This window comes from Podarcis cretensis (genome assembly GCF_951804945.1).
Source record: "Podarcis cretensis genome assembly, chromosome: Z".
NCBI classification, from domain to species: Eukaryota; Metazoa; Chordata; class Lepidosauria; order Squamata; family Lacertidae; genus Podarcis; species Podarcis cretensis.
In genome coordinates this window covers 45,315,528-45,327,002 of record NC_137184.1, presented here as the reverse complement: position 1 = coordinate 45,327,002, position 11,475 = coordinate 45,315,528, and the positions used below count along the sequence as shown (strand labels likewise).

General features: G+C 44.5%; 1 pseudogene across 1 annotated transcript; it reads right to left on the bottom strand.

The window, feature by feature from the left end:
* Nucleotides 1–8,450: 8,450 nt before the first annotated feature.
* LOC307208380 (enhancer of rudimentary homolog pseudogene) lies at nt 8,451–8,885 on the bottom strand (annotated as a pseudogene). Its single transcript has one exon. The product of its transcript is annotated as an enhancer of rudimentary homolog pseudogene (transcript).
* Between the last annotated feature and the right edge of the window lie 2,590 nt (nt 8,886–11,475).

Below are 11,475 nucleotides of genomic sequence, written 5' to 3'. Positions count from 1 at the left end.
TGATTGACGGCCTATAAATGAGAAGCCGCCGGCCAATCAGAGCGCAGACCTCGACAGGCCCCTGACGCAGGGGGAATTGACCAGGTTCCCAAGCTACTCCCCTCCCTTCTTCCCACTCACCCGCGCGCCCCGTCCAAAGTTGCAACTTTTAGAGGGTTCATTTTTCCTCTATGCCCCCCTCTCGCCTCATCCCCCCCCCGTGGGCATTTATAGCTGTGGGATACCAATGCCGATCCTTTTCTTCCTCCATCGGGAATATTGAGTGGGTAACTTAATAAAGTTTTTTAAAAAAGATATACCCAAGCACTATTTCCCCTTTCCACCCGGTTTTCACAGGCATGCACGCACACACACGCACTATTTGAGAAGAAAACCGGGGGGGGGGGTGTTCTGCAGCTCGGATCCTGTGCACGCTCACGCCAAGTACTTTTTCCTGTGTAGGTATCCCTAAAACATCCTCTTGAACAGGGGAGCAACATTAAACTTCGGAGTAAGGACTCGAGTTTAATAAGCAGAGTCTTGCTTACGAGCGAACGTATTATTACTGCGATGCTAGAATTCAGCCGAGGGGCTTACTCAAGCAACCTTGCAACCAATTCGAGCTTGCGAGTTTGTTTTTTCTTCTCCCTCTTCCATTTTTCAGTGGAGAGGAAGGATGGTAGGAACGAAGAAGGAAAAACCATTTTCCATTCTGAGTTCTCAAAAAGAAAAAAAGAAAAAGAGAGAAGAAAATGCAACTGAATTAGAGGGAGCCGCACAGGAACCCTGCCAGAGGGAAAAGTTGGCATCCTTGGGGAGAAACGCAGAGCAAACTGGCAGAGGCGGATACCCTGTGTGCTTCATGATGGTACAGAGAACAAACTTTGGAAAACTGAAGGAGGGAATACTGGAGAGTGGGTTTCTTGGAAGGAAGAAGGCTGAATGAGCCGCCTCCTGGGACGCGGGAGCAATAAAACATTTGGGGTGGGAGAGAAAGAAGAGCATGTATGTGTGATGGGGGGGGGGGGGGACAGAACAGTTCCTGAGTTTCCCAAATCTCATGAGAAAAAGGCGCGCCTCCCTCTTCCCCTTCGGGATAAACAAGCAGCAATGAGACCACGGTCTCTCTCTCTCCCCTGGAAAGTAACAGAGGGATATTGGGGGGCGGGGGCGGCGGGGCAAAACAAACCAAAGTTTACTGCTGCCCACATATCTGCCCCACCTTATACCGCTTTCTGAATGTATCTCCCCAATTCAGTTTTTCCACTCGGCTGCTTGGGGGAGGGGCGCCCGACCCCCCCCCCCCCCCGCGCACACACACTCTCAATTTCTCTTTTTGGCGCGGGAGAGTGCGGGGGGGGGGGGAAATCCGTTTTCATGGCAACCACCCAGCAGCGCTGGCTGACGGAGAAAAGAAACTTTTGTGGGGGCGGCTGGAAGGACCAGTTCGCTGGGACTGTCAATCAAGGGGGCCTCCCCTCTTCTCTTCTCTCACACCCCCCCCCCCCGCGCACACACCTGCGAGGCCCACACCATTTCAGGCTGAGCGCACAAGCCTTAAAGGCACAGCGTCGCTTCGCTTCTCTCCTCCCCACAACCCCAACTTGGACGGAAGATCTTCTTGGCTAAGCAAATCGTTCCGTTGTGCAACTTGCCAATGCAAATCCCCCCCTTTTTTTCTCCTAGTGGGGCACGTTTAGCGAGAGCCAGACAAGGAGCCACTAACTTTAGAGTAGCCCTATTCCGGTCAACTGCAGCAGTAGTGAGCTCCAGGGCTGAATGTCCCTTATCCAGTTAAGAAAACAGAGAGTTTTAGGGCAAAAAAGCGGCTTACTCCCTTCCCCCAATCTCCAAGCGTCAACAAAAAAATGGGTGGAGGGGAAGAGGAAGGGGGGAGTAAAGCCCCCCTGGAAAAGCCTCCTTTATTATTATTATTGATATTGTTATTTTTTTTTTTTTTTAAAATAGTAATAGTATTCTGAGCGGGCCTGCATTAGTTGCAAAGCTGTCACTCGGTTTAGTGGGATATGGATTTTCATTCGTGTGTTTTCCCGGGCACTTCTGGGTGGATATGCACTATGTAAGACCTGCTACTCACATGGAGGCAAGTGGGAAAATGGGTAGTTAGAATTGACACAGGACAGGAGACAAGCAAACACAGGGCACACGCCTGTGAATGGGAAGAGTTGGGTCAAGGGAATAGCTCTCCAGTATGGACAGCAAATAAACTTGCTCCCATGCGGATTGAAAATGCAGACTTGCTTAACAAATGTGAGATAACTTCGGAATGCCTCCGGCTGTGGCGTCTGACCTCTTCCTGCGGTTTCCTGAAGCCTTTCTTAAAGTCGAGGTTGAGCTTTTCTGAAGAAAGTCCTAGACACTTTAAAGACACCTATCTTCCCACGTTTGTATAATCAATTAATGTTTGGTTAGGTAATAATAAAAAATACTGCCAAATGAATGAAGAAACTCATAAACAGGCACAAGTCCACCAGGTTCACCTCGCCCGACCCAAGCCTATAGAGATGGAGTCAAGAGGAAAGCTTCACCCAAAGGATTTCTGTTTGCCATGGAGCGCTTGAAAGACAGGATCCTGTTTTGAGAGTGGCGGATCAAGGATCCGCAAGGATCCGCAATCCCAGTACGGAATTAACAAGTAACACCACAAATCGATTAATCAGTCTCATTCCAAACTTTTCCTAGAAGCAAAGGCCATTCATTTACTTCCGCATAAAGAGCAGAGGATCCAGAGGATAAGATAGTCTCCATTCACGGCTCCTGCTTTTACGCTCGCGGAAATAATCGTCGTTAGAATCGTTTATAAGCCACTTTACGTTTATTAAGCGCTGAACATACATTAAGTATAGGAGAAACTCTGTTCATAGGCTCACGATCTAACAGACATGACACAAAAGGAAAAATGAAGGAGGAGGGCAGAGGAAAGCAAACATTGTTGCAACTGCTCACATTCTGAGAAGTGCTGATTCTCTTCGTCCAGTGTGGGGATTTCCTCTCCCTCACCACAGTTACCGACTATTAATAATTTTACTGGAGGTTTATGGAAACATCTGACATATTTTACATTTACATTTTATTGAATATATATTTCAGCGATCTGTATCCATGGGACTAGCGGGGGATGGGGACGGGGGCAGCCGCCCCCTCAATCAATCAAAATCAATACAAATCAACACAAATCTGATGTTCTGCGCCCCCCCCCCCATAAAAGCCTGGCTATGCCCATGTCTATATAATTTATTTATTTCATAAAATTTATATACCGCTTGATTGTAAACCCTCCCCAAAGCAGTTTACAACCCACCCAACAAACAAAAAATTGGCCTTGCTGTTAGGAAATGCACATGGTCGAGGCCCAGCCCTCGCGAGTCTGTTCTGTTAGCCAGGCGGCTGCATGTTCACAGACGGAACAGGCTCCAGAGTTATGCCCAGAATACGACGGTTGTGCGGGGAAAGAGCGCCTCCCCGGCATCGGAAAGCTACACAGCAGGGGTACCTCCCTCCCCATCTCTGATCTCACACTCCGCCCCCCCGAAAACTCTCACATTTCCCAAACCATTCATAACTCTGGTGTTCCAGATGGCCGAGGAAAGCAACGGGGAAGAGCCGTAGCTCAGTGGCGGAGCATCTGCATTGCATACAGAGGGTCTCAAGATCGATCCCCTCCAGTTCCAGGGATGGCTGGGTGAGCGACTCCCGCCTAACATCCTGGAAAGCCACAGTTAGCCATGGCCGATGCTTGTTACTTAGTCGTGTCCGACTCTTCGTGACCCCCTGGACCACAGCACACCAACCACTCCTGTCTTCCACTGCCTCCCGCAGTTTGGTCAAACTCATGCTGGTAGCTTCGAGAACACTGTCCAGCCATCTCGTCCTCTGTCATCCCCTTCTCCTTGTGCCCTCCATCTTTCCCAACATCAGGTCTTTTCCAGGGAGTCTTCTCTTCTCATGAGGTGGCCAAAGTCTTGGAGCCTCAGCTTCAGGATCTGTCCTTCCAGTGAGCACTCAGGGCTGATTTCCTTCAGAATGGAGAGGTATGGCCGACGGTACTGAGCCCAATGGACCAGTAGACTACTATGTTCCAAGAAAATAAAACAAGGGAAGCAAAAGATCCCTGCACCCCCATCCCAGGAGAGGAGATTTTATCACGAGAGGTCTCTTTTACTGCTAGTCATCAGCCTAGGGAAGCTGACTCTCCTTGCATCCAGACAAGGTTTTTTTTTAACAAGTTGAAAGATCCCAACTGAAATTAGTTGGCAACTTTCGGATTCTGAAGCACAAAATTCTCTGATCTGAATAAAGAACCACCATTATTATTATTATTTTCCTCCTTCAAATTATTTTATTGCATTTAGGTACATTTCTCCAAAGTGATGTCATGGGCGTAGCCAGGATTTTTGTTGGTGGAGTCCTGGGCGCGCGGGGCGGGGGGGACAGAACCTCAGTTAGCTATGTATTTTTATTGATTTGTATTGATTGATGGGGTGGGGCAGCTGCCTCTCCCTGCCCATCCTTGGCTACGCCCATCAGTATTTGCACACGTTTCTGCTCCCTCTTCCTTCGTATAGATTGGGCAGGATTCACACGTCCCTGTTTACATTCCAAGTGATGCTATTAAGCATAATAATATAGCAACAGCCACCTCAGCTGAATGAACTGGAGGTAGGGAGGCAGACCCACCCTCTTCATACTAATTCGGAAGTAAATCCCCCATGGGTTCAGACCAGTGGGTTTTATTCCCAAATCAATGGTCATGAAACTGCAACCTTATATTGATCCTGATTTAAATCCCACAGAGAAGTTATCCACGCTTTCAAACATCCCGAAGGTGTCTACCAATTAATACAGTACTTTCAAATTAGTTGGTGTAATTTTTTTTTTTTTGGGGGGGGGAGGCTGAATCGGGGAGGGAAAGAAAGGATTAAGCTCGTGAGGAGAGGAGACCTAGTTCTCAGCAAGTTCCCAGCTTTCGTTTTTTTTAATGTTTCTAAATAGATAGGATTAAGGTGATTCTTTCATGACTTTTTGCAAAGTTTAGTTGCTCCTTTTTGCGCCGTATTCCGATTGTAAATTGTTCTACAAGTTTTAATATTTTATTTTATGTTGTAACCCATTCTGGGAACTGCTATGATACCATCTTCATAGTTTAATTAACAGCAGCAGCAACAACAACTCATTATTTTAAACACCCTTTTCACATCAACGCAAAACATTTGACATGCTTTCTGTAAATTTTATTCTCTCTCTCTAATTTCCTAATTTCAGCCGATATTCATTCACAAAATAATTTTTCTTCTCGCAGCTACGAACTTGATAGCAGGTAAATCGGAAACACCTTCTCGCAGCCTCTCCTTCTCTCCTCGGTTGCCACTCAGAGATGAGCCCCACCGAACACAGAGGAACTTACTCCCGTGTAAGGCCACTACAGAACAAGCCACACCCCCCCCGCTATTATTCAACGGAAGATGCAGCCATGAATGTTTCATCGAACCATGTTTCCCTTCTGCAGCTCAATCCACCCATATCTGTGATAGGTGACTCTTTCCTGGGGGGTGGGGTGGGGGTGGGGAGGGGTCGATGAGCAAAGCCTGAGAAGTTAACCCCTTCCTGAAAGTGCCCGCGCTCAGTGTAGCTCAGAAGTACACCTCGATGTGTTTCGTTCCATTTAGTTCTTAGGGAGTGAGTTCCAGGAAAGTCAAGATAAGCATATAGCAATGTCGAATGCACAATAATATAAGCAAACGGCTTTATAGGCAGTCAGAACATTGGTCCATCTAGCTTAGTTAGGTCTACACAGGTTGGCAGAGACTAATCACTTCAGGGTTTCAGGAGGGTCTTTTCCAGTGGATAAAGTGGTTGATTCGATTGACATCCTATGCCCTTTTAAAATGTGGGTTGTGGGGTGGGGTTATTGGGTTGTTGTTTTTATTTTGATTGTGTATTTTGTGGTTTTATATTTTTATTCTATTCTGTGATCTGCCCCGAGACCTCTGGGTATAAGGTGGTATATAAATTCAAATTCAAATAATAATAATAATAATAATAATAATAATAATAATACAGAAAAGTTTATCCTGCCTCTCTCATCTCACTAGACCTGGTGAACTTCCAAAGAAGCTGAATGTTGGAATATTCAGGATGGGTAAAACAAAATGCTTCATGTAGCAGCACATAGTCAAACTGTGGAACTTGTTAGAATCATAGGCTTGTAGAGTTGGGAGGGATCCCCAGAGGGTCATCTAGTCCAATTCCCTGCAACCCAGGAATTGTTCCCACATAAGGCAGCGGAGGCCACCCTCCCGGATGGCTTCAAGAGAGGATTTGGGGATAGGGCTACCAACGGCTACTCAGCCACAATGGCTCTGCTCTGCTTCCTGGCTCAGAGGCAGTACAATACTTCGGAATACCAGTTGATGGAAACCAAAGGAGGGGGAAAGTGCTCTTGGGAAGTTTGTGGGTTTCCCAAAGGCTTCTCGCTGGCCACTGTGAGAGCAGGATGCTGGTCTATACAGCCCATTGGGCTAACCCAGCACAGCTCTTCTTGGCTGACCTAAAGCAAGCCCACTCCAGCACGTAATTCTGTTCCATTTCTAGACCACCAAACTAAATGTGAAGTAACATGATTGTCATTTATCATTTATCCTTTTACACATGGTCATTAAGGAAGAAAAATGAAACTAAGTCCCTGCCCTCAAGGAGCTTGCAGTGGGATAGCCGTGGTATTGTGGGTGGGCAGGGTTGTGGTTGTTGTCGTTTCTGAAATGAGGAGCAGAGAAGACACCCAAAATCAGAACCCGTGAACAGGACTTACATCTGTTTCTTACTCAGCTGATAAACTAGAACTCCCTTCCCTGCACTGCTGTTAGTAGGGGCAGGAATGAATGTTCTATTTGCTATTGATTAGATTTAATATATCTTTTTGGGGATTTTCATTCAGATGAATCCCTAAGCAGCTCAGAAACAATGAAATAACAATAACATGATAGAACATAATAGAACTTTATACAAATTTATGTATTTATACTGTATTTATACAAATACAGTATAAATCATATAGAATATCACAAATGCAACATATTAGTAAATAATCAGTGAAACCATTACTATATAAAACACTGTTAACTATCGGGAAGTTTTTAATGTTTGATGTTTTAGTATGTTCTGCTATACAGTGCATTTAGTATGTTTAGTATGTTCTGCTATACAGTGGTACCTTGGTTCCCGAACTACTTGTTCCCGAATGCTGCAAACCTAATAAGTAACTGTTCCAGTTTGTGAACATTGTTTGGAAGCTGAACATCTGATGTGGCTTCTGAGGCTTCTGATTGAGTGCACGAACTCCTGCGACCACTCAGAAGCCACACCTTGGTTTTCGAATGGTTCCGGGAGTCAAATGGACTCCCAGAATGGATTAAGTTCAAGAACCAAGGTACCACTGTATGCTGTGAGCTGCCCAGAGTGGCTAGGGAAACCCAGCCAGATGGGTGGGCTAATAATAATAATAATAATAATAATAATAATAAACAAACAAACAACAACAACAACTATGCAGCAACTAAAAAAATAATTAATCAGAATTAAAGCAAAAGTCATATTATATAACCAACAAATCAACACAACATTTTAAATCTATAAAACTATATTAGCAACATTGACAAAATAGCATCCAAAAACTAAAAATCAGCACTGTTAAGTTCATACACACATACTCTCCACTCATGACTCCTAAGCTCATACATCCACATAATGCCCATGGCTACCGCTCCCTCCTGAAGGTTCCTCGGACTGGAGGTGGGGCAACAAAGGTGAAACCTTGAGTGTGTCCTCAAGATTTTTAGGAGGGGAAAATAATCTCCCAAACTCAAACATGTGGGAGGATCTGCAGCCAAATGCATGATTGCCTGACAGTCACAAACTAGCAATGGCACCATGGAATTTCAGAACTTGTAGAGAGGAGACTCTGTGATGCCATATCCCCAAACTTGGTGGCAGAAAAAATACAATGGTTTAATCCCTAACCTCTCCCACCTGCAATGGAGCAAGTTGTCTGTGAGCTCTCATCCAGAGAGTTCACTCATTTTGAACTGGACTTCTGTTACTTTTAAGGATTATTGCCTGCCTGAATTTCATCACTGAATCCTGGCAAGACTTTTAATGTGAGTAAACTTTATTTTCTCATTTACTTAAACAGCCTGAGAGTGAGTCTCTTTCTTGCTTTCGTATTCATTTAATTCTTCACCGTGACTGCCTCCAAGAAATAACATTGGAAGACCCCCCAGAGAGGGATACATACAGGGACTGTGGTAAAGCAGAACTGAAAAATCCCAGGAGTGAGGAATAAAAGTAGAACTATCTAAGCAAAAACAATTAAACTAAAATACCTGGGGAAGGCATATCCTTTCTTCTTTGAGTTTTAAACTGAGAAAGTCCTTTGGAATTCTAACAGATTTTGTCTCAAATAGACTAACAAGAATGAACAGAAGGACTACAATACAAAACTTTCACTACAGAACGCTGTACACACCTGTTATAAAAATCCTTCCCTCAAACCCCCCTTAACCACTGTGTCTATTTGCTTGCTGAGCTTGTCTGTGGAGAAGGACATAGGTCTTCTCCTTTGTCCCGTCTTTATTGTATGGCTGGCATGTCTGAGTATCAACACAACAAACAAGGCAGCTGAGGTCAGTCAAGTCATCAATGAAATCAAATAACTAGCTAATATCATACGTAATTGAAGGGCTGTTGGGATGCATTCTCTTCACATGTTCTTCATACATTTTACAGACTCCTTCCATGCATTCATTCATTCATTCACTGACTCATAATCAGCAAAAGTCCTGCCTTCTGATTGTTTGGGTAGGCTGAACAAGCGAAATTATGTGAGACATGGTGACTCGTTCAGTTGGGCTCAGGCACGAAGCACCAAGTGATTTTCTTATTAAGAGGGAAACATAAAAGGAAAGGATGACCCAAGTCTGCCTTAGCATCCTTGGATAACATAATTGTTCTAGAAGGTTATACAACCTTCTAAACACGGATAGTGATATTAGTCTCCTGAAATACATATTTATCTCACACACACGGGAAAAAGAGGAAAGATAACTAATAAATAAAATATCCTCTGCTACTCATCTAGATCCATCCAACAGCAATAACAGAAGCAGCAGCAACAACAAAACTAAGACAGACCAATGAGAGATTCCTGTTAGCAGGGGCATACTTAGGTGTTGGTCAGGTTGACCCCTTCTAAGGGTGCAGGCCAGGAGGGGGTCGGCGACAAAAACTGCACCTTTCCACTCTGCTTTGGGGTGTCTAGGAGCCTGCCTGTCAGGTCTTGAATCAGATGCAGGTCAGCAATAAAGGAACCAGATCTCCATTATCAGTGAAGTTAACTATTCAAGGAAACAAACACTTCCCAGTAGGTCTTGCCCCTATGAAACAGTTGCCAGGACTGAAGGTCCCTGCCTCCCATCCTCTCTAAAGGCTCCTCCTCTCCTGGATGTTTCCCAAGCAGGCCTCAAACTGTATTGGCGCACCTCTAGCCCATGTTCTGCTGTTCTCATTACTCTGCTGTTCTCATTACTCATTACTCATTACTTGGAGACTTGGGGAAGGGGAGCTTGTCATAGCAGGAGAGAAAGACTCTGTGGATTCTTCAGCAGTCCATTGACATACAGCCCTCCCTCCAGTCTCAGAGCCTGAACTGCTCCCTGTCACAGACTCTGCAACCAATCACTCCTATTCACCATCATCAGTCCCTGACATCAACCACTCCTCTGCACACTCTGAGACCACTCCTCCACTGCTCTAGAAGTGATGGGTGGGGTGTGCCAATATAGCTCCTTGCTAAGGGTGCGATGGAGCCTAGGTATGTGCTGCCTGTTAGGTGGATTTGTAGCTGGCTGACTGACCAAACCCAAATAGTGCTCACTAATGGTTTCTCGTCATCCTGGGAAAAAGTGACAAGTGGGGTGCTGTAAGGTTCTGTCCTGGGCCCAGCATTGTTTAACATCTTTATAAATAACTTGGATGAAGGAGTTGAGAGGAAGTTCATTAAATCTGCAGATGACACCAAACTAGGAGAGGCAGCTAATGCTGAATAAGATAGAATTGGGATTCAAGATGACCTTAACAATTGGAGAATTTGGCAAAAGGTAAGAAAATGAATTTTGATATGGACAAATGTAGCGTCCTACACTTAGGCAGGAAGTACCAGCTGCACAAATATAAGATGGGGACACCTGGCTTGCCACTAGCATATGTGAAATGGATCGATGGGACTTTGTAGAGTAGACTACAGACTTAACATGAGTCAACTGAATGTTGCAACAGCAGAAAAAGCTAGTGCTATTCTAGGCTGCATTAGTAAAGGTCCAGTGTCCAGATCAAGGGAAGCAGTAGTACCACTCTGTTCTGACTTAGCCAGACCACACCTGGAGTACTCGGTCCAGTTCTGGGCACCACAATTTAAGAAGGATACTGACAAACTGGAAGGTGTGCAGAAGAGAGCAACCAAGATCATCAAGGGTCTGGAAACCAAGCTTGGCAAAGAGGACACTGAGAGGAGATGTGATAGCCATCTTCAAATATCTTAAGGACTGTCATATGAAAGATTGGATCCAAGGTACAAAAAAGGAGATTCTAACTAAACATCAGGAAGAACTTTCTGACAGCAAGAGCTGTTCAGCAGTGGACGACTTTGTAAGCAGAGGCTGGATTGCCAACTGTCATGATGTTTTAGTTGAGATTCCTGCATTGCAGGAGTTGGGCTAGATGACCCTGAGCATGCCTTCCAACTCTGCAGTTCTGTGATTGTTTGAATCTCCAGCTTCATACTTCATACTTTCATTTCAGTTTAAAGACTAGTTTCAACAGGCACCTCTACCCCCTGAGCTTTTTCTATGCCTCAGTTTGCTTTTTGCTTTTTCTGTCCCTGTTACTTTTCCCTTTTGTGTTGTTGCTTTTTTAAGATTGTAAGTCTATGAGCATAGACAGTCTTGTTTGAACTGATTGTACATAAGCTGATCTGAGAGCCTTTATATTTATTTAGATGCTTTTAAAAAAAATGACTATATACATACAGTATATACCCAAGTGTTTGTGTGAACAAATCCCTCTACAGTGTACAGAAAAATAATGAAATTTTATTATTTATTTGCAAAGCACCCTCCAGCTTGCACAAAGAAAACATTGCCCATATCACTCCACCCACAAAGTTTTTATTTGTCATCTAGCAATGCTCCATAGCCCTGAAGAACCACAACTCACACAGAGTTACAATAAATGTTGAGTTAACATGTCCCTGCCTTCATTAGTTTCTCCCTCAGATGTCCAGGAATTTTGTAAATAAATATTAAATAGGAAAAAAAAATCAGGCCAAACAGGGCAGTGCTAATTAAGACTCCATCCCTTAGAATGCCAACTGTTCAGAAAGAAAACCCGACAGGCTTGCCCTAGTTTGATCTGCAGAAATCAATG